This window comes from Puma concolor, chromosome E1 (assembly GCF_028749965.1).
Source record: "Puma concolor isolate L17-30 chromosome E1, mPumCon1.1.hap2, whole genome shotgun sequence".
NCBI lineage: Eukaryota > Metazoa > Chordata > Mammalia > Carnivora > Felidae > Puma > Puma concolor.
Window position 1 is genome coordinate 38198380 of NC_141680.1, and position 23396 is coordinate 38221775.

The 23396-nt window shown below is 53.4% G+C and overlaps 1 long non-coding RNA gene across 1 annotated transcript; it reads right to left on the reverse strand.

Annotated features, from left to right (window-relative positions):
* Positions 1 to 15466: 15466 nt before the first annotated feature.
* LOC147574299 (uncharacterized) lies at positions 15467 to 20076 on the reverse strand. The gene is made up of 3 exons (XR_015244096.1): positions 19917 to 20076; positions 19184 to 19289; positions 15467 to 17626 (listed from the first exon to the last, which is right to left on the reverse strand). It is a non-coding gene; the product is annotated as an uncharacterized LOC147574299 (long non-coding RNA).
* Between the last annotated feature and the right edge of the window lie 3320 nt (positions 20077 to 23396).

The following is a 23396-nucleotide window of genomic DNA, read 5'->3' on the forward strand; positions in this document are numbered from 1 at the left end:
ATTAACAGCTCAGGCAACGACAGATGTTGGAGAGGATGCAGAGAAAGAGGATCTCTTTTGCATTGTTGGTGGGAATGCAAGCTGGGGCAGCTGCTCTGGAAAACCGTATGGAGATTCTTCAAAAAATTAAAAATAGAACTACCCTACGACCCAGCAATTGCACTACTAGGTATTTATCCAAAGGATACAGGAGTGCTGTTCCAAAGGGGCACATACACCCCAATGTTTATAAGCAGTGCTATTGGCAATAGTCAAAGTATGCAAAGAGCCCAAATATATGTACACACACACACACACACACACACACACACACACACACACACACACACTGGAATATTATTCGGCAATCAAGAAGAATGAAATCTTCCTGTCTGCAACAATGCGGATGGAACTAGAGCATATTATGCTAAGCGAAATAAGTCACTCAGAGAAAGACAAATATCATAGGACTTCCCTCATATGTAGAATTTAAGATACAAAACAGATGAACATAAGGAAAGGGAAGCAAAAATAATATAAAAACAGAGAGGGAGACAAACCATAAGAGACTCTTAAATGCAGAGACCAAACTGAGGGTTGCTGGAGGGGTGTTGGGTGGAGGGATGGGCTAAATGGGCAAGGGGCATTAAGGAGGGCACTTGTTGGGATGAGCACTGGGTGTTAGAAGCAAGTGATGAATCACTAAATTCTATTCCTGAAATCATTATTACACCATATATTAAGGAACTTGGATTCAAAAATTTTTTAATTTTACATAAATAAGTAAAGCGAGCTAAGGTTTTATTTTTTTTATTTACTTATTTTAATGTTTTTTTATTTACTTTTGAGACCGAGAGAGACAGAGCATGAACGGGGCAGGGGCAGAGAGAGAGAGGGAGACACAGAATGGGAAACAGGCTCCAGGCTCTGAGCCATCAGCCCAGAGTCCGACGCGGGGCTCAAACTCACGGACCGCGAGATCGTGACCTGAGCTGAAGTCGGACGCTTTAACCGACTGAGCCACCCAGGCGCCCCAAAACGAGCTAAGGTTTTAAACAGGCAATTTACAGAAGAGCCAATAATCATAGGAAAAGCTGATCAAGCCTGTTACCAAACTTATGTTTTCACTCCATACATAAAAATAAATCTCAGGTATACTAAAAGCTTACATTTTTTTCAAATAAGAAAAAATAACACTGAAGTGTAATCGACAGAATAATGCCCCCCTCCCCGCCCCTCTTCCACAGGTGTCCTCGACCTAATTCCTGGAACCTGTAAATATGCTACTTTACACAGCGAAAGGACTTTGTATACAGATTAAGGACCTTGAGATGGGGAGATTATCCTGGATTATCTGGGTGGGGCCAATCTAATTGCATGGATCTTTAGAACTGGAGAAACTTCCCTGGCTAAATCAGAGAAATGAGAAAAAAGAAGAAGGAAAAGAAATCTGAAGCATAGGAAGGACTGGTCAGGCCATTGATGGCTTTGAAGATGGAGGAAAGAAAGAGGCGAGGAATGTGGGCGTCCTCTGGAAGCCGGGAACAGCCCTCTATCGGCACACAGCAAGGAAACGGATCTGCCAATAACCTGAATGATCCAGACAGATCCTCCCTTAGAGCCTCCAGAAAAGAATGCAGCCCTTTCAATGCCTCGATGTCACCCCAGTGAAACCTGTGTGTGAGTGACTTCCAACCTACAAATTGTAAGATGACAGATTTGTGATGATTACTTGTGGTAGCAATGAAGAACTAACAAGATATCTACAGGAACACCTTAGGGGTGGGGGAGAACTTTCTAAACAAAGCCAGAGACCCCAAGTTTCTATTTTTAAAAAAAAGATAAGGCTCTTTGATCTTCTTTTAAAAACATATGGAGGGATGCCTGGGAGGCTCAGTCGGTGAAGCGTCCGACTTCGGCAATTGGTCATGATCTCGCGGTCTGTGAGTTTAAGCCCCGAGTCGGGCTCTGTGCTGACAGCTCGGAGCCTGGAGCCTGCTTTGGATTCTGTCTCTCTCTCTCTCTCTCTCTCTCTCTCTCTCTCTCTCTCAAAAAATAAATAAACATTAAAAAAATGTTAAGTGGAACATGGCAATAAATATCATGATCCAAGTGGACATTAGAAAGCAGCGCCCTTTGCGGCATTCATCCTATCATCCGTAAAAAGTACAGGAAAGGAAACTAGAAAAATGGACTCATGGAAGCAAAATGTAATTGTATCGTTATTTCTGTACTTGTAGTTAAGTGGCTGTAGAATGAAATCACCACTTGGATGCGTGTTTGTCTCAGAAGTGTAAGTTCAGCAGAACCCGCGTGCCAGAGGAGGGTACAGGAACAAAACATAAATGACCCAGCCTGCCTCCCCCCCCCCCACCCCCCATATACAGAGGAAACAGACTGAAACCTAGAGAGGGGGGTGGGGCTGAAGTTCCACAGTTAAAGTGGCAGAGCCAGGCCTAGAACTCAGATCTCAGACACATCCCACCCCCATCCTGGACAACCGTTTGTAGCAAGGGGCTGGATTATGAGTGAGTCCCCAGCCTTATGCTGGCTGAGGAGAAAGGTCTCAGGTCTGAGGCCAGATAACACGTGGAGACCAGCCCGCTGGGTCATCTGTGGCCCATTCGCTGGCGGCTGGCCGGAGGTAAGCTGGGATCTCTATTTGGGCCTTAGAGCGAAATGCAGAGAAGAGCCTGGATACCACTCCAGTAACCAGCAGGGCAAACCCGGAAAGGGATCCCAAGGGCTGGGATGGAAAGTAAAACTTCCAAGTTCTTCCTTTGACCTTGGCCAAGGTCATTCCTTTTGGCCTCGCGAGTCCTTATCACGTCATGAGGGGGAGAATCCCATTCAAGGCGCAGCGAACAGAAGAAAGGAAGAGGTAGTAGGCAGCCCTCAGCCTGGTGCTGTCCCCCCAGGAGGGACCGAGCCCCGGACAGGCGGGGCGGCGGGAGGGGAGCGAGGGAAGTCCCCGGGTCGCTGCATCCAGCCGGAGACCGGCTGCAACAGGGCGAGGGACTGGGGGGGGGGGGGGGCGGAGGAGGGTCCCGCGCTCTCCTTGTCCGGGTTCTGGGTCCTGCACGTGGATCAGTCGCCTCCAGCCAAGGGTCTGCGCGCCCCCTCCTCCTCTCAGGCTCCTCTGGCCTCGCCCCTCCCTCTCACGTTCCCAACTCCCAAGGACAACTTGTCGCTCGCTTCAGAAGCCCGGGGCTTCGTTCTGTCCCCCAGACTCTTTCTTCCCTACTTCTTTTGTCTATTTCTGCATTTGACGGCTTCTCTGGGAAGCGTTTCCCGGATCTCCTTCTCTCTTGTCCGTTCTCGCTCGCTCTCTCTAGCTCTCACTCTCTCTCTCTCTTACACACACACACACACACACACACACACACACACACACACACAGTCTCTCCTCTGTCTGCCGGCCATCTCGGCGCCTTTCCTCCGCGCCTCTGGCCTTCCAGAGGGCTCAAGGCCCACTCATGGAACCGCCGCGCGGTGATCCGACGGCGCCCCAGCGAGGGGGCAGGTGAGACCGGCGGGAGCCCCGCCCGGGCGGACGCGGAGGAAGGTGGCGCCTGCGCCAATCCGCCGCCCGGGTCCTGTCCTCTCCCCTCTCACCCCCTCGTCGGCGCCAGGGGGACTGAGGACGCACGAGTCCCTTCGCGCCTCCAGCGCCGTCGGCGCCGGCGCCCCAGACCCAGACATTGCGGCCAGAGGCCTCACGGGGGCGGGGGGCGGCGACCCACAGCCGATGAGCCCTTGGCCCCGGCGTCATCACCAGCGTCCCTAGGCTCTGGAGCGCCCCAAGCCCCGGGTCCCTGCAGCCTCTGAAGACGCGCGGAGGACAGCGCGGTTCGGAGAGGTAGGTGAGACACTCCCAGCCCTGCCTCTCGCCCATGGGGGCCGCGACCACGCAGATCACAACGGAGGCTTGAAAGACCCCTCTGGGGCCGCGCAGTCCCTCGGCCGCGCTTTGAGGACTGATCGGCCGTGGCGGGCGTGGGCTACCCGGGCCGCCTGTTAACCTTGAGCTCCGGACGGATCCAGCCTCCCCAGTAGGGCCTCGGGGTACCCCCGCAACGCCTTCACTCCCCCTCCCCCCGCTCCCACTGGACTCTCACTCTCCAAGCGAAGGTGTGTAAGGGGGCAGAGGGTCACCCCCCCCATCCTTTGCCCGCAACCCTGGCTCCCCAGAGCCGGGTCCCGAATGCCCCGCGCAGCCTCAGGCCCTCTCCACCAGGTCTGCCCGCTTGCAACTCCGGATTCCAAGCGGATGCAGCGAGAAACCCGGGCTGGCTGGCTGAACAGCCTCGTGGGTGGGGGTAGCTTGGAAAGGGACAACGGTTATTCGTTCTCCACGGAAATTAGGAATTGGCCTGGAACTCTGGGTCCAGACGGGAGCGCCAGGCCCCCTAGGTGCAGAATCAGCTCTCTAGAAGTCCCCTGGAAGCGATGGAGAGAGAATGCTTGGGGGAGTCTCTTGCTTCTAACCACTTTCCACCGCTGCAAGGGGACCCAGGTTTCCTTGCCCTCTGGATTATACTGAGACTCGAGTGATCTGCCTGGGAAAGCGTGTATCCGAATCTGGAGGGATGCCTGGCGCCGCCATCTTACTAGAAACTCACACTCACAAAAATGATGCGGGTGCATTTTTGTAGAGGGCCCTGTTGTTTATGGTAAGGGGCAGAAGGCAGGGGAAGGATCTCAATTTGTTTGGATTGATTCAGGGGTCAATACCTGCTTTTGAAAAGGCATGTAGAGAGAATTAGGCATAAAGGGGTATGTAGGATTATGGGGTATCTTAGGAATTAGTAACCCTCAGTAATCAGTGGGGGATCCTGTGTCAGGCTGTGCCTTTGCCAGTATTTAAGCACTGTGTAGCGACTGAGGATTGGTGAAAACATGGAAAAGAGACCGAAAATTACGTCCTCCCAATTGTGCCCAGTAATAAAGGTAGCAGGCGGGAAATTCACATTTTCACCTGTATACACCCCCTCTTCCTAATTAGATCAGTGCGTGGTATATTTCACATATTCCACATTTGCTAAATGTGGAAACATACAGCACAGGACCGGACTTTCCAGTATTAGTAGAAGCACAATGACCCATCCTGGAAAGGAGGTGTTCTCTGAGTGAAAGTTCACATTTATCAGTGTATTTCCCAGACCCCTGGAGGAAGAAAGTCTGGTGCTTTTCCTGATCTGATCTGCCCTGCGAACCCCTCTTTGGAGCTGCAGCTCCTCCCTTTCCCTGGGGTCTGGAGCACTTGGCTTCAAGTGCCAAAGAGGCCTCCTCAGTCCCCCAGCCCAGAAAGGATGACACTTCCTTCCACTCCCAACCATATCACCATAGACTCCCCAGGAGGTGAGTTGCTCCCCACCCCCGCCATGGTTTAGAACCACCGCACCCGCAGGCCCAACACACACATACATTTGCACACTGCCCCAGAAGAAATGCAAGGAAAGGCTTTACTAGCCCCAGGCAAGGCACTGTAGGAGACCTCAGAGGCCCTCAAGGAGAGCCCTCTACTCTTCCACACTGTGATTTGGGAGGCCCAGACCATCCCGAGCAGCTGGTTGGCAGTTTTGCCTTCTCAGAAGCCTCAGAAGCCACTGCCCCCATGACTGGAGTATCTGTTAGGCTGGGCACTTTGTCTCCCACCCACCCTGCCTCCAACTTCTCTTCCTGGCCTGATTAAAACAAACATCAGGCTTCAGAGGCTCTTGGTTTAGGAAGAGGGGGGTCGCTTATTTTAATCTCCTGGAATCATCGCCCTCATTTTTCTCCTCCCTCATGGCTTGCCCTCTGACTCTTGGGTTTTGTCTTCTCTTTCTCCCCCAACACAGAAAGACAGAAAAATCCATGACTTTTTTTTTTTTTTTTTTCTGGGCTTGGAGGGTAGGGACGGAGAGAAAAAAAGGGGGAATGTTTGACCCATCTGGGCAGCACTGTGATTGGGGGTGACAAGTCATTATAGTAGGCCCTGCTCTCCAATGCTTAGAGGTTGATTCCACAGTCCCCCACACCCCAAGATCCAACGGTACCATCTTCCTTAAGAGGAACTGAGGATGTGGGACGTCTGCAGTTTTCAAAAACAGGAAGAATTAAAAATGCTGCCATTATTTGGGTGGCCGGATGTGCAGTTTGGGCAGCAGGTCTGGGCTCACAGAGAAGTGAGTCCTCAGGGCCAAGGGGGTTGGGGCAAGGCCTGCCACCAACAGAGCCTTGGCGAGGGCAGGCTTGGTCCTGACCTGGCCTGCAGGGGACCCTGGGCTGTTCATAAGGTGGAGGTGAGATCAGGGGACTGGCAGTCCAGATCTCTCTCCTGCCTGGCTGCCCCATGAGCCCCAGAGCCCACTCAAAAATCAGGAATAGCTGGAAAGGAAAAAAAAAAATCCCTGAAAACATCCAGATTCGTAATCTACTTAGACATCCAGACCCATCCTGAACACAGTGGTGGAAACTTTTCTCCTTGGTTGATTTGCAACTTTCCGCTCTTCAGTTTGGCAATTGCATACATGGGATCAGCTTGAGGTTTCAGATTTGGGGTTTCAGGGCTCAGTCGCTAGGGAACTAGACTGCAGGGTTTGTGGTCACTCCCCTCCTGTTCCTGTGTTCCCCTTGCTTCCTCCCTTCCTCAGAAATGGCTAGGGCTTTTTTGTAGAGCCATGAAATCCCCCATTTTCCAAGGATTTCAGACTCTTTGGACCTCAGGTTAAGAATTCCTATTTGGATTGATCGGAGGAATTCGTGTCTGGAAAATGTTGAGACCAACTATGGTCATTAATGCAGGTGTTTAGTTTTTTTCCCCTTGAGCTGGTACCTCGGTGCTTCCCAGGTTGACTTTCACCTGCAAAAGCACCCAGGCGGCCTTCTTCTCCCCACCACTGTCTGGAAAGCAAAGGGCGAAAGCCACTAGGGCCTAGGAGTTGCCCCAATCTCAACTCTTTCTTCCTCAGGAAGGGCCGCTGGGGCCATTCTCAGCCCACTTTCCCATCGCACTCTACCCACCCCGCCCGCCCCCTCTTAGCCCCAGTTATAGAGCCAACAGACTTTCCTTGCGGGGAAAATTAAGGCCAAAGCGCCCCCATCCCCCTCCCATCGCCCATTGGGGCGGCTCTGAGTTGCCCTCCTTCTCAGCCCTCTGCTTACTCCCCGGGGCAGCTGTTCAAGGCTGAATCTCGGCTGAAGTGGAAGAGAGGACTTAATCTAAAATAACCTGGATATTAATGGATAATAACGAGAAAAATAACCATGAACTCCTGAACCTCCGCCATCCAACAATTTTTTTTTAAAACCATGAATCAGGACCCACGTTTCAGCCCAAAACTCGCCAGGACTAGTCAAATTGCCCGAAACTCTTTGATGGCAAAAGAAGTCAATACCCAGAGACCTCATCCTTTAAAACAACAAAAAAGGAGAGGGGCCAGATTTCTACTCCTTAAGCCTCTTACCTCTTCCCCAGTCGGTGAGCTCCTTGGCCGGGGACCTCCTGGGCTGGGAGGTGAAGCCGAGGGAAGGAAGCGCCTCGCAGCAACCTTCTCCCTGCGCGGCTCCTCCTGCGGTCTGCGATGTCCCTGCCTTGCGACTCGTGCAAGCTCCTGGGAGAGACCGCGTCATTGCCCACCGCTGTGGAACCAGGTCTCCTGGGGATTGGGATGGTCGCCCCTCCATGAGAGGGGCTCCAGACCGCTGCACCCCATCGATCCCCCAACTCCAGACATGCTTGGAACTGCGCGGAACGTACCCAAGATCTGTACAGGGTTCCCTGGCGCTGGACCGGCGCAGCAGTCCCCTGCCGCACGCATCCCGCGGTGCTCAGTTGGGGATCACCTTTGTCTCCTGGCCGGGCGCGGAGCGACGGTCTCAGTGCCAGCCGCCGGCCAGCTCGGCGACTGCCTCCCCGCTGCGGGCAGGAGGGCCGGGAGGTCGCTGGGCAGGGAGGCGGGGGGAGCCTAGCCGCAGAGACTCTGCGCGCCTCCAGCCCCAGCCGCCGACAGCCCAGCCGCAGGCTGGCGCCGCAGGGGTGAATCTGGAAGCCTGGGAGGGCCAAGCTCTGAGCCCCGGCCCTCCTGAGGCGGGAACGTGACAGAGGGATTAGAAAAGGAGGCTTTCAAATCCGCCGAGGCGGCTGGAAGCGGCAATAAAGGGGCGAAGGGAGGTCGCAGTTACACAGGTGCCCCCTCGGACGCCGCAACGCCAAGGGCCTGTGGACTCACAGCCTCGGCTGTCCAATGGAAGACATGAGATGGGGTGGGGGGTTCTGTCCAGCCACCGGAGGCGCAGGGAGCGGCTGTAATCGCTGACCCAGCACCTCGCCCCAAGCGGGATCTGGGCGCGGGGGCCCGGCAGGGGCTGGGACGGGCCACCTTTGCCAAGGGAGCATCTTCTCCGCTGTTCTGCTCCGGGGCGGGGGAGAGGGGGCGAGTGGGTCCTAGGCTCGGCTACCCGGCGCACGAACAGTTCATTTGCTCCCTCCGGTTGCCGGCGCCAGCACCTCTTGCCCTCTTTTCCCGGCCCTGGATTTCCCCTCCCGGATGCGCCCTTCCTCCCCACAATTAACCAAAGATCCAGCAAAACCCCACCAGGGCCACCTCTATCCTCCCGAACCTGCTAATTAATCAGAGAGTCTTAAGGAGACCGAGGAGTTCTAAATGGGCAGTTTGGAACGAGGGGGCGCTCACAAAGTCATTAACCTCCCGGTAAGGAAGGGTAAAGGAGCCGCGCCTGGCTGCCTCCGCGGCCCCTGTGGGCCCTTCTCAGCACACGGGTTTTGCCGGCTCCACCTGCCCCCGCGCTCCGGCTTCCAGCTCCTGTCTGGCTGTTTCGGTTCGCTCTTTGTCATTCTCTCTGGCTGCCTTCATGGGTCCCTTTCTTTGTGTCTGCTTCCGTCTGCCTACCTGTTCAGCTGTCTCTTGCTCCCCTTTCGGCGCCCAACCTGAGACCAAGAGAATTTTAAGGTCATGACAGCGGCCTGGACGTCGGTCTAGGTTCTCAGGTCGCAGGCAAGGCACCTCAGGCCTGCGAAATATCCAGGGAAGTGTCCGAAGCACCTTCCCCAAGAGCGAGGGCATTTCTCAGCGGGGCTGGGGAACGGATCCCGAAACTTTCCGCTCCTTTTTGGTATGGACCAACTCAGGACAAGAGAAGGACCAACTCAGGCTGGAGAAGATCCAGGCCCCAGTGGAGAAAAGCTCCGTATCATTTTGGTTAGAGACACAGAGACCTTGCACACTCGTTGTGTGTGTGGGCAAGGGTGCAAGGAGGTCAGGATGGGTTTGTGGGCCACCGGTCTTGGTCCTGGAGTCCTTAGCACCTGTGAGCAGGTGCCCGTGGTTCCGGGGAAGGCCAGATGACAGTATCCACCCGACCTTGTGACACACTTAAAATTGTCCTCTCTTTTACTTTATCCTGTCAGGTACCCAAATCTATTTCACTGCCTCCCTCTGCATCACATTGGAGGTATTTGTTTGTGAATGGTGGATAAAGGATTCTTAACATTTTGGGGTTCACTCATTGATACTTTAAAATCCGATGAAAGCTATTGGTTCCCTCCTCCCTAAGGGGGGGGGGGAAGTACTTACGTAATACTCACCAAATCCCACAATTTCAGAGGATTTCAGGCCCCTTGGACCCCAGGTTAAGGACTCCTATTTGGACTGATCAAAGAAGCCGGTGTCTGGAAAATGCCGAGACCAAATGTGGTCAGTTAATATAGGTCTTCACTTTGTTTTGCCTGTAGCTGATACTTTGGTGTTTACCAGGTTATCCTTTATCTTTAAAAACACCCATCCGGCAGTGTCCCTCTCCCCACCACTACCATAGGGGCTGGGTTCCCAGTGGGAGTCAGTCTTTCTCTGTTTCTCAGAGCAGGGGGGGTGCTCAAGAGGGAAGAGGTTTGCTGTGAGAAGCTGATCTTGGGCTGGCCCAGGGTGGGACCAGCTGCCAGAAGGAAGTGGGACTTGAGGAATAAAAAAACATATCAGGGAACAAAAAAAAAAGTAATGAAACTCCCGGAGAGGGGAAGGCTGTCTGGCGACAACCCTCTAGATAATGCTGTCTGTGAGCCACACAAATGGAGATCGGGCAATGTAATGTTCTTTTGTGTCCCTTATTGATCTGCTTATTCAGTTTCTTCTGAGACCCCAGTTCTGCGTGGGCCTGAGGGCTTAGCCAAGGTTAGAGTCTGGAGATAATGAATTCTGGGTTGAAAAGGGAAGGATTTGCTCCCAAATATTTTTGTTACCTTGTTGGTAGGAGCCACACATTATCAGGTAGCTCCTGACGAGCCTGGGGGACCCCCGAGTTTCACCCCAAGTTTTGGCTTCTTTAGACTCTTTGTCGTCCACGGCCCAGCAAAACCTTCCTGGCATTTCTCCCCACTCCTGTGAATTGATCTCCCCGAAAAAGTCAGGTTTCATTGGGGTCTGAGAAGTGAACCAATTTCCTTCTTTCAGCACTGTGTTCAGACAAATTAAGGGAACAGGAAATTGTCTGGCTTATTACACCCTACACACACTCACACACTGCCCTACCCTCCTGGCTCATCCTCAATTGCCTACACATTTCAAGTAAATGTGACCTGGGGAAGGAAAGACCTCAACCCATTGCCAGTTGCCTCTCTCTGGGCTGACACAACCATCACCTAGCAGCCCCCACCGTTCTGGGCTGTCACACAGAAGCCAATGGCTGGCTGATAGTATTCAGACCCCTGCCTGAAAATAAAAAGAAAAAAATAAACAATTTTCTGCTTGGGACAACTTAAACTGAATAATTCAGGCTGGGAACACCTGACCTAAATGCTTTTAATCAGAGCAGAAGAAATATATGCCCATTTGTTTCCTACTTTACTAATTAAAAAAAAAAAAAAAGCTAATTGGTGTTCTCAGGAACTTCCAACTGAGGGTCAGGAGCCTCTAGCCATCTCTTCACCCCTTCTCAATTCCCTGTGCCCCACCCCTCCCCCCACAAGGCCATCCCCACCGTGGAGTTGGCCTCTTTCCCACAGACAATGGGAGGGGGGGTGCCCTCAGACCATCTGGCTCCGCCCCTGCACCAGAACTTTGGCCCTGAAAAGGCAATGCAGTCATTGGCCAGAAGTTCCTGCCCAGCAGGGTCTTACCCTCCCTAGATCCCTGGACTAGTTTCTGGGAGCAGAGACCTCTCACTGCCTGCAACTCAGCACTGCTAACTGGTGGAGTGCAGCTCCCGCTGGAGCCCCAGAGCTTAGCCCAGCGCTGGGCACACAGTAGGCACTCAGGAGATATCCGTGGAATGTGAAATGAAGGTTCCCACCAGGCAAAGCTCTGTGATTTGTTTAGGGAGTCTCTGAGGCCAATAACATGGAGAAACTCCAAGGAAATGAGTAGGAAATGCCCAGGAAATGAGCAAGCCGTGGTTTTTCTGAAGTATTTCTCAGATGTTCTGCTTTAATTCCATCTTTCTGGGCCCCCTATTTCTTTTCCACCCATTCTCTGAGGCAGGGATCTTGTTCAACAACTCCAGCAAAGGGAAAAGGCTTATTGAGAAGCTGAATGAGAATATGCCACCACTCCCCAGACCTTTCCCCCACCAGATCCAGATACTTCAGGCTAAAGGGAGTTTGAACCTGAAATGAGCCAGATAATTGCCCCAATTCTCTGTTCCTTATTGAAGAGGTAGTTACAGGCCAAGGGGTTCAAGGGGCCTCGCTTTTATGGACATTGCTTTAAGTCAAAAGAATACATTATACATATACAGGCTGAGAACATACCCTCCAACCTAGACTGGTTCTCTGAGAACAAAGCAGGCTTCCTTCTCCCTCCCCCCTTCCCTCCTCCACCTCTTTTTCCCCTCCCCTTCCTTGTTATTAATAGTTATTATTTACTAAATACTCTCTGTTCACCAAGCATTGTGCTAAATCCTAGACACTTTGTACAGTAATTAATCCGCACAACAACCCTAAGAGTTAAGACATCCAGATTTTGCAGATGCAGAAACTGGGTGACTTTTCCCAGCATAAACCCTGTGTAAGTGTGTGTGTGTGTGTGTGTGTGTGTGTGTGTGTGTGTGATAATGTTGATGTGATACTGGCATATCTGAATGTTCAAGTGGTGTAATGGGGATGGAAATAAAGAAAATTGACAATGAGAAGATCTTAAAGTTTTTGAAATATGGAATGTTTTAATAGAAAGCAGATAGTTTCTCCTGCCCTAAAGTGAACAAAAGAAGTGATGCAATTAACTGGCTAATTCCCAGCCCCAAATGCTTTCCCTGGAAATGGGCGGATAATGAGGCCGACAGTATGTTCGCAGTTGAATTCGCCTGATGTTGCACCATTTCTCCCCCTAACTTTTGCGAATCGATTGGGCAAAATCACAGCGAGACGCACAGACGCTTCCCGGACGCTCACATACTCGCGCGCGCGCACGCGGGCGGGCGCGCGCGCACACACACGCACGTAAGAATGCTGACACACACAGACCCGAATTTATCCTGCCTCTAGAGTCTTTTATGATTCAGCCTCGGGAATGAAAATAGGGTTTGGAGCAGAATAATGTGCCCGAGGCCAGCTAGGGCGCAGCTGCTCCAGATGTGCTCTCGGTAATTAGGCGTCCACGGGAGCCCCTGCCATGCAGGGAAGGTGCGTCTCGCGGGGCTGCAGACCCGGGCGGGGTGGGGGGGCCTAGTCTGCCGCACGGTGGGCTCGTGCCCTTTGCTGCCCCAGCCCCGCAGCCCCCCTCGCCCCTCTGCTTCCCTGCCTTTCCCCCAGGGGATTCTCTGGGACCTCTGTCCTACAAGGAACTTTGGAGAGATGTCTCCAAGTGGGCCCCCGCAGTGTAAAATGGCGTCTCTACCTTGGCAGGAGGGGAAGAGGGACCCCCGTTTCTCCTACCCCGTGCTTCTCGGGTTCTGGGGGGGGGGGGTCTCTGAGCTTAGACTCAAAGGGACTGTGTCCCGAGCAAGGTTTTCTTTTCCTGGAATCCGACAGGCCATTTGAGCCAAGGAAAGTGACCTGACTGCCTGCCCTAAAGGCTTTTCTCTTTTGGGTTTATGGGGCAGTCCTGTGTCCAACACCTTCTCTTGTCATCAGGGCCTCTTTTACAAAGTATTCAAACTTCACAGTGTCCCCCAGTCCTGTGGGTCGTTTTCACCTGGGTGTTTGAAGGCCTCGGGCACTTGCCCTCGATGACACACATCTGGGGAGGTTGTAAGCTTTGAACTGACCTGTCTTGGAAGGGAGGGGGCTGCACTCATCTTGTCTCCCAATCTTAGCTGAGACTCTCCTATATTCGCTTCCACTTCCCTTACGTGCTCCCCCAAATCTTAATTCCAACCCCCCCAAAGGCTGCCTTTCCTGAAATGAATTTTGCTCACAAGACAGACATTTTTTGCTGGGGTCGTCCTATTTTGGGGTAAGAGCATTTCACTTGGAGTAAAGGACTTGTCCTCCAGGCCTGCCTCACCATTTTATAGCTGCTCTGATCTTGGGCTAATGACTTAATTTCTTCGGGCCTCAGTGTCTTCCTTTGCAAGTTGCGGGGAGGGGTTCAGGATTCCGGCGCTGCCCTTGAGCAGGCTTCTGGGGAGATCAAAGGAGACTGAGCTGTGGAAGGCTCCCTAGAGTCGGGAAGGAGGGTAGGGGGTGGGGAGCGGATGAAGCCACCATTAGCTGCCGATTCCTTTCCCAGCCCTCACTCGTTTCATCGTGTTTCTCTTGCTTGGCAGAGGGCGCCAAAGGCGACGCGCCGGCGGCCGGCTCCAGGCCAAGCCCAGTGCGTCTGCAGGAACCGGCCCCTTCACCAACGCGGGACACAGAGCTGCGTGAGGACTCAACGCCAGGGCGCCGCCTAGAGGTCGGCGGCGGCCTCAGCCTCACCCGCCAGCCACCGCGGAGCCGCTCCCCCAGCCCGGGGCAAAAAAATCTGGGGGCAAAACATCGAGCCTAGGTCTCAGGGACGGTGCTTCCGGCACCTCTGCCTGCTCTGAAACCCACCCCGCCAACATATTGAACCCTACCTAGGAAGGGAGACGGAGGAAGAAGGCCCAGGAATATTTATTCTCCTTGCAACTCTAACTAAATGGAAGGGGGTCTCAATTTCGGTTTCTTTGAGGATCCTGGGTTCTGCATCTGTGTCTACACTGCCTCCTCTCAACATCCCATGTGCAGTCCCCTCCAGTTATGCTAGAACTCTGCTGTATCTTCAAGAAGGGACAAGAGTAGGGAAAAGTTACCCCTAAATCCTGCAGCTTGATCATCTACATTTTCAATTTTCTGAATAACTTGGGAGATCGACGTGCTTTGGGGAGAGGATTTGGACACTTGAGGGTGAAAAGAAACCCCGCCTCAATGGCCTTTACTCACGGAGTGACCATTATGAGCTCAACCAGTGTATGAGAAGGGTGCCTGTGGGCAGCAGCTCCCCTGTTGGTGGGTATCTGTGTTGGGCATTGAAAGTTGGCTCCTTTGGGGCCAGCAATCTCGGAAGCAAGAGGCTAGTTGGCATTTATGGGAATGTATTTGAGGTGTCAGTCCAGTCCCATGCAGAGAATTTTATGTTTTAAACTGGGATCCATGGCCTGGGTTCTGGGTACCAGTTGGGCGAGGGGAGGGGGCAGCTACAAAGCCCTTGAAAAGTATGTGCAAAACTTGTGTGTGCACAGATACATCTGTTCTGCAGCCGTGGCCTCTTCAGATTTTCCAGCGTCTAAGACTAAAATGGTCCCATCCCCTCTCCTCGGCCCAGGGAATCCCGAGACCCAGGTCAGCAATGAGCAGGGAGCCAGCACAGTGACCTGCCCCCACTGCAGGCTTCTGGGGGAGGGGGCAAGGGGGCGGGTGATAACAGTCTCGAATGGTGTGGAAACTGCTGGCCCCTCAGTCCTGCCCTCCGCCCTTCGCTAACAGCTCCCGGAGGCAAATCCTCATAGCAGGGGTGACTGCCAGGAGCTGCCATCACAGTATTTTTATTAAAAATATAGCATGATAAAGAGCAAAATGGGGGAGTTCGGGCATGTAATAAGGAGGGAGCCGCCGGAGGGGCCTCCTCATGCATATCCTGGAATATGAATATGGGCATGGAAACAAGCTACTTCCTGTCCTCCAGCTGTTAATGAGAGCCCCGCCTTCCTCCTCCTTGGTGCAGGGAAGGAGCCAGAGGGCACGGCGGCTCCCATCCCCCACTGGCTGGGGCAGAGGAGGACTGCCTGCCTCAGAGTTAGCCTTTCAAAAAAATTGCGAACTGTAGACCATAGTATTTTCCCTGCCCCTTCCATTTGTTTATAACTTTATTTTGAATTTTCTTTTCTTTCTCTCTTTCTTCCTTTTCTTTCTTTTCTTTTTTCTTTCTTTCTTTCTTTCTTTCTTTCTTTCTTTCTTTCTTTCTTTTCTTTCCTCCTTCCTTTCTTTCCTTCTTCCTTCCCTCCTTCTTTCTTTTTAAAATAATCTCCACACCCAATGTGGGGCTTGAACTCACAATCCTGAGATCGAGAGTCACCTGCTGTACAGACTGAGCCAACCAGATGTCCCCATTTTTTTTTTAAATCACTTAAAAAAAGAAGTCCCCAGTAATGTTTTGGGGCCTTTCCTTGGAAGTGGGGGGTGGGCGTGGAGCCGGTGGGTCACACAGGGCGCACCTGTGTGTGTCTGTGGGAGGAAGGGGCCGCCAGTGCACTAAGCCCCAGCCTGGGTCTGCGGCTGAGCCTCAGTTCTGCACCCGAGCCCTGACTGCGCCTGAGCTCATCTTAGCCCTCCAGCGCCTCTTAGAACTAGTTCTTTCTTATTTTTTGGTGAATAACTGTGAGGCATGATCGAATTCCTTTGCTCTCCCGCCCAGAAGTGCACCTAACCATGCCCCTCCAGCAGACAAAGTGAACAGGAAATCAACAACTTCGCTCCCAATTATCTGGAGCTCACAGCGAAAAGACCCTTTCCTTGGTTTTGGTTTTGATTCACTACGGCCTAATAGCGATTTTCCAAATCCGGATTCCACAAAGTTTGGTCAGAACAAAACAAAAGCAAGAGGTCCGGAGCCGAAAAGAGCGATGGAGAGGGCAGTGGAGGTTCAGGTAGTGGCTGTTGTTGGAGGCTTTGAAGGAGCCAGACAGGAGACGGTGGCAGAGGCCTCGGCAGAGGCCAATTTGGACACCACTCAGCGCTGGCCGTCACCTCCACTCTGGCCAAGACCAGCATCTCGGTTTCTCCTCTGGGAGCGCCTGCCCCGCTCAGCCCCTTCAGGCCTTCTGACCCTCTCTCCCCTTCAAGCAAGTACCTGGCAATAAACGGGTGGGGCAGGGCAAAGGTCTGGCAGCTAGAGGCGCAAAAAGAAAAAACAAAACCAAAAAAAAAACCCGCTTTCAGCGGAAAGACGCAAAGAACGAGGCCACAGGGCGTGGCCGGCAGAGCCAGGCTTTAGCGAGGAAGGACGGGGCGCCTAACTCCGCTTGGGCGAAGGGCCGGGTCCGCAGAGCCCGGGCCTGTGCGTGCGGCCCGGTGAGTTGCCAGCCTCCGCACGGGCGACTCCTGCGAGAGAAGAGTCCCTGGAGCCGGGGACAGCCGACGCAAAGTCCCGGGGGCCGAGGCTGCTTCTCTCCACGCGGACACAGTCTGCTCGGACGAAAGAAAGGGGCCGAGGCGGCCGCTTCTGCGGCTCGTAAATTTGTTTCCCCTTCCTTTTAACCCGCCCCCCGGCCGTCTTTCTTTTCAGGACAGGAGGGGATGTAAACCATTTGAAGTTCATCAACACGGTGAAGTTTTATTGTATTTCCGGTCCCCAAGATTTATACCCGGGAGGGGGAGCGGGCGGCCGGGCAGACTCCTCCGCTCCCTCGGACTTCCCCGCCGGACACGTGGCCACGCGGACCCTCGCCTCCGGCGCCAGGGCGGGAGGGAGCCGGGCCGGACGGGGGGACAGGCCGCTGGCGCCGCGCCTTCCGACGGCCGCTCCCGCCGCCGCTGCCGCCGCCGCCCAGGTGAGTCCGCCGCCTCGGCTCGCGCGGCCGCCCGCCCGCTGTGGGCTGTGTGCCTGAACACCTGCGACGACGCGGGCGTCTGGAGGGGTAGAGGTGGCCGCAGGGGAGATCGGTGGGGGCGGAGAGCGAAGGGCCCAAGCTGAAGGTCAGGAAGCAAGAAGCAGCCTTGCTCTCTGCGTCCCAAGCTGAGCCTCCAGGTTTCATTTGTGAATTCGGAGCGGATCCTCTTACCTGGGACGGCTCAGCCTCTGCGGAACCAGGTCCCCCCACCCCTACCCCGGACGTTTCCGGCAGGGCGACTTCGCAGCGACTGTCCAGGCCAACCCGCTTTTGCCTGCCTGTCATCCCTAGTCTTCCTGGTATTTTCTCACACTCTGCTTTTCCACCTATGTCTCCAGCAGTCACTTTCTCCCTCTCCACTCTCCGGTCTCTACTCCAGTCTCAAAGCAGGGGGGTGGTGTAGGGCTTGAAGATTTGGCCTCTCGGAACTACCCCGAGTGACCCTGGAATATAGGCACTAGCCCGACGACGGGGAGTGGAGATGCACCTTGATGACAGTTTGAAGTTGAGAAATCTTATCTGTGGAGACCTCCAGCTGCAGAGACGGAGGCTGAGAGGTGGTGACCAGGCAGGTGTAGCCGTGAGGCCTTGTCCAGGTCTGGGCTGGGCCTAGGGTCCCCATCCTCCTCCACGGGGGCTCCTGGAAGAGAACAAAAGTTCCCGGAATCTCTGAGCTGGTGGCACCGGCTCCTGAATGGTTGTGCCTGGAGTCCTGCCTCCAGTTCTTTGGATGGGTTGTTAACTAGCAACTGGGTTCTGTTGGGAAAGTGGTGGAGGAAAATGAAGTGAGTTGGCCGTTTTTTTGTTTTTTGTTTTTTTTTTTTTTGGCCCATAAGATGGCTACGGGGGCCTGCCCCCTCAGTGAGCCCTTGACCTGGAGCTGCTGAGTGAATTAGGTAGTTTCATGTTGTTGGGCCTGGATTTCTGAACACAACGACATTAAACCACCCGATTCACGGCAGCTACTGCTCCTCGCTTAGCTGGAGGAGTGTGCGTGGGGGGTGGGGGGTGGGTGCTGGGCAGGGAGGCAGCATAAGGACCAGTGTATCACTATTGCCAAATGGTGAAGAGGTTCGAGATCCTTCACCCAGAAACAGCGAAGATGTTCCCCAGAGAAAAGAGGTGGGAAGCCCTAGGGTGTCTTTCCTACTTCCGTATTTTTTAAGTGGGTGTTGGGAGGGAAAGCGGGAATGGAGAACATTCTACTCTCCAGAGGCACCTTGCTGGGCTATTCTGCAGAGCCAAAGAATGCTGGTTGGGGCTTCAGGCTTTCTGCCTTGGGATCTTGGGCTCCTGTCTACGTTTAGACTTTCCAAGGAAAGCCTCTCCAACTTGGCAAATGCTTGGTTTCAAGAGATACAGGGGATCCTTGAGATCTTTGCAACCCTTGGTGGGGGGGGGGTGGGACAGGACTCCACTTCAACAGGAAACGTCAGGTCCTTGAAGAGGGCTCAGTATGTCCCATTCTAAAGGGGAAATGTCAGGATCCCATGTAGCCTCAGCCTGTACGCCTCCAGGGTCCTTCCTAGGGCCCCCTAGTGGGGCAGAGGTGGGGCAGAAAAAGTCCTACGTTTCCCAATCCCTCAGCTCCTGTTCCACAGAGTGGCCAAGGCTTCCCCATAGACCCTTGTGCTGGGCTACAGGTTTACCTCGGTCCTAAAGGCCACCTCCTGGGAGAGGGGCCTGATGTGCAGGCTAAATGGGGAGCCCAGGCTGTTGGGCAGTTCACTCCAGACTGGTGGTCTGACAGGAGATGATGCGGGTGGGGGGGGGGGGTGGCGCAGGGGCAAAGCCATGATACCCTCTTTGACTCCAACCCATTCTAGGCTGCTGGCTCCCGGCCCAGGAGAGGAATAGCTAGAAGTACTGGCGGAAGGAGGGGACGGTCCAAAGCATAAGCTAACTTTTGTTCCCAAACTCTTCCCCCCTGCTTGAGGCAAGGGAATGTGGAAAGGGGCCGGGAAAGAGGCCCGACCGGATGGGGCTCTGGCGCCAAGCTGACATGGGGGGGGGCAGTCTGTGAACAAGGGGCATCTGCTAGGAGTGGAAGGGCCCTTGGGAGACCCACCTCTGGCCCTGGGAGAAATGCAGCCTTCAATCCACCCCCCTGGTGAGCAAAGGCCAACAGCACAACTCCTTGACATTTTCTTGTCCTCCAGCCTGGGTGAAGGTGGTCTAGGGTGTCTTTCTGCCTTACCTTACTTCTCTCTGGGCCTCTCACAAACCTGCCCAGCCACCCGGAGCCTGGAGCCTGACTGTCTTCCATCCCGGCGTCTCTTGGCCACCCCCTCCCAGGAACAGTGCTGTAAAAAGAAAAAAAGGGGGATGTTAGAGAGAAAAGAGGAAATCAAGTCTTTGGAAAGCAGAGGGTTTTACAACAGCCTCAGGTTTTATGGAAGCAATTCCGTAATAACCTTCTACCTGCTCAGCAACTTTCCGCCCCGCCTGCCCCCAACCCCGTTTGGCCTCCTGGATGCCCCCTCCCAAAGAGTCAGCCACCCCCACCGCCTTCCATATCCCCGATGGCTGACACTTGGGAAGAAGATTCCTGAGGTCTGCTTGGGCCGGTGACCTCTCCGGTCTTCCTTTCACCTCTGACATCCTGGGAGGGAGATTTGGCAGGAGATTTCGTTACTTTGCAATTAAAATCCCCACTTGGAGGGTGTGGCAGCATTGAGATTTGAACCCATGTGTGTGGATTCGATGTGATCCCGGTTTAGAGGTGGTTTTGTATAAAGGCTGAAGGTTCTGGGGACCTTGATTTCTTCCCCCTTGGAGCAAACATCCCCACCCCTCTTTCTTTCCCAGAGTGGGTCTGGACTCTGGTTCTGGGTCAGAAGAAATATCTCTGGGTGGTTGGAGACATAGGCTTGGGGACCTTTGTAATTTCGTTGTAGATAGCAGTGCTTTTGTGTGACCCCCACAGTTACCTGAGGGCTTTCACGTTCAGCTCATCTCTGCCCACTGGTCAGATTCACACTTGTGAGGGACACGCTTGTGTGCAGGTAATGGTGCCTACATCGTTGTGTCCATCACTACCATGAAAGAAACATCACACGATGTACATCGTTCCTGCAGTTTGGGGTGAGATACACAGTAAAGGAGGTCATGGTCGGACCAAAAAAAAAAAAAAAAAAGTCACAAAATTTCATGACCTCCCCTGGGCCAGTCTGAGGCATTTCCTTTACCTTCCACACAAATATTTTGGAAGAAAGTTATCAAAGGATTCAGATGTAAGCCACATGCGTTTGTTTGAGGATACGGTATATATTTTGCCTGAATATCAAGTCAACAGGAGATTTTCAAGCAAGGCTTCCTGATCAACTGATGTTTTATAGCCAAAATTCAAGTACACAAATACTCAAGTTTTTGCCCTTTCCGTAGGTGTGTGATAGTTATAAAAATGTATGCACAAGCTTTTGGGTAACAGATCTTCTTCTATGAACAGAATCGTAAACTCACATCATTCACAGGGGTTATACATGCCTCCACATATGCACCATTGGGTCTTCTGTGTGAACACCCAAGCACATCCGCTATCATAGTAGGGTGTATTTATTTATTACATATTCTATACACAACCTAGAGTACAGCACATTTGCACACTGGGTCCCCATAAATAAATATCGGTTTGAAATCTACATACAGGATATCCACATCTATTCAAATACAAAATGCCTAAGTTTCAGCTTAGCTTATCTATTAAAAACAAACTTTTCCCCCTTTTCCCATTTATTGTTTTTCTTTTTCTTTTTTCCTCCTCTCTTGCTTTTCCTTCCCTCTGTCTAGATTTTTTTCCTCTCTCTTCTTATTGACAAGGATCTTTCCCAAAGCCGCCCCCCCCCTCCCAAGCACAGCCACTCACCGTCTGGTCCTGGCCAGGGTCGGCCTCTGCTCTCCCCACTTCTGCCTCGCTCTTGGCTGCTCTGGGCCCCAGTGTGGCCAAGGGCTGCAGCTTTTCCCTGCCTGTCCTTCTCCGAGCCACCAGCTACTGGCCCTAGCTGTGCTCAGGCGGCAGCTCCTGTGCTGGGAATGGCCAGAGACTGGGGGGCGGGGGGCAGGCAAGGTTTTCCTTCTTTCTCTTTAGGATTAGGAGTGGCGTGGGGAGCAGTTTGCTGTCTCCGGACAAAGTGACCCCCACTCAAGCAACCTCTCTACTAAGCATCTTTAGAAGCTGGGCTCCAGGGACGGCCGGCAGTCCTGTTTGCCTCCTTCCCTCACGGTGGGTACCATTGTTTGGGAGAGGAAACAAGGTTTTGAGGGCGTCCACAGACCCTCAGAGCACCCAAACAGGGGGCTCCCTCCCCACTGACCCTTTAGCCCTCTGCCTGAACTAGAGTTGAGCTCCAGTTTGGGACAGCAGCATTTGCTAGAAAGGCTGGCTGGGGTGGGACTATCGCTTGGTGCATTTGCTTCCCCACCTGGGAGATGAGCTGGGGTGCAAGACCCAGGGTTGGGGTGCTGGTTCGTTCTCTTCCCTCCAGAGCCCTCTCTCCTGAGAAGACTGAGACCTCAAAACCTGTCATTTTGAAACTGTTCCCACACTCTGGTGTTAGGAGCAAAGGCTAAGCTTTGGTCTCAGAAAAAGAGGCCTGGGTCTCCTCCTTACCCAGCACCTAGGAGCCACAAGGGGAGACGGGCAAGTCAGAAACCTAAACCCTGTCTGCTGGGCCTCCCCACCCTTGTAGGGCACAAGTCAGGAGCTCAAATGTGCTGCCTCTAACTTCTTCCCTAAAGGAAGCGTCCCTCTTGACTTCTCTCTTATTGCAAAGAAAGGCAGCAACAAAGTCTGGGCCAGGGATGGGAACCAGAGGGCTGCAGTCAGAGCCCAGCGCTTGCACGGGCCTGGGTCCATCAGAGCAGCCCAGCACTGTGACTTTTCTATAAATAAAAAGGCCCTGCCCACACTCCACATGGCCTTTTGGGCCCTAATTTATATACTACAGAAAGTCATATACTCAGCCCTCCATGCTTCATAACACCATTATTTATGGCAGGAGAGGCGCTTTTTTTTTTTTTTTTTGAAGAATATATTTATTACAGGTAAAGCCAACAGCAGACTCCATACGTCTGGCAAATCGAGAACAGGTGCTTTGCCTTAACTGTGATTCATTCGCTCTGTGCCCAGCTTTCTCGCTGTTGAGTCCGGGGAGCTCCCTTGACTTTCCCAAGCGTCCAACCGCTACTTAGAAGAATTTGCATCGGATTTTTGTTTCCCCACTTGGGTCCCATGGAAAAAAGCAGATCTTCACGCTGTTTGGTTCCGGATCTGCTGGGCTGTCGCCCTCGGAGAGCTGGGGTGGGGAAGGAGGGGGCCGGCTGGGCGCTGGCATTGATCTTTAAAAAATCATTTTGAAATCGCCATAATGTGAAGAAATATGGCGCTTCGCCCTCGTATTTCACACGTAATGACACGAGATGGCTTCATTTGGAAAGAAAAGCGGGCGGGAGCGTGTCTGTGTGTGTGCGGAGGTGATCTGCAGCTTTCTGCAGGCAGAGGGGTACATGGCCAAAAAGATAAAACCTCAAATTAGAATGGCCCCGCTTTCGGTAAAAGGACAGGGCTGGGGACAGCCGATCGTTTAAGGGCCCAGGGCCCGGCAATGCTGAGAAAACCCACCCCAGCCTGCTCCCAGCCCCAACCGCAGGCAAGCCCGCTCTGTCCAGGGGTTGCGTGTCCCTGTGCCTCTACACCACAAGAAGCCACTGTACCCAGGGCAGAAGCTGGAGGAGCTGCGGCCGGGAGATGAGCCAGGAAGCCAGCCGGTGGCCCCAGGGGAGAATCCGCGCAGGGCCGCGTAGCAGAGACCAATAAAACCGGCTATCTGAAAGCTCCAGCCAGAGAGTTCACAGGAGGGGAGGCGGCGGGTGGCCGGGAGACTGACCTGCAGGCCCTCGGTCTACACTGGTGCCCAATACCGGTATTTGGAAATCTATCAGGAAGGCGATGCCGGGTGAGAAGAGCCATCCGGAAGAGTCGAAAACTGGGCCCCTTCTTCACTGGGTGTAAGGGGAGATTACTGCGGGACCCCTTCCCACACCTCTGCTCTGCTGACACCTTAGGGAATTTCCCTTAACCCTTTCTCACATTCGGCTCCCGCAACGGGGCAATTTTAAGGGCCCCCCGCAGTTATCAGGGGAGAAAAAGAGTAATGGCTATGCCCCCCCCACCCCCTACTTCCCTCTGACCGGGGCCAGAGAGAGGCCCCAGGAATTTAAAGGACCTTTGGCTAGTTGTATTAAACTCTTTCTGAGGCTCAACTTTTCAGGGCCTGGTGAATACCTCTAACCTCATGTAGGTTCTGATTTTAGGATCGCTAAATTTTAGGACCAGGTCATTGGACACTCACCCCGCTCTCCTCTGGCAGCTACCGAGGGGTCAGGAGAAGCTCCCAGGCCTGTAAACCTCC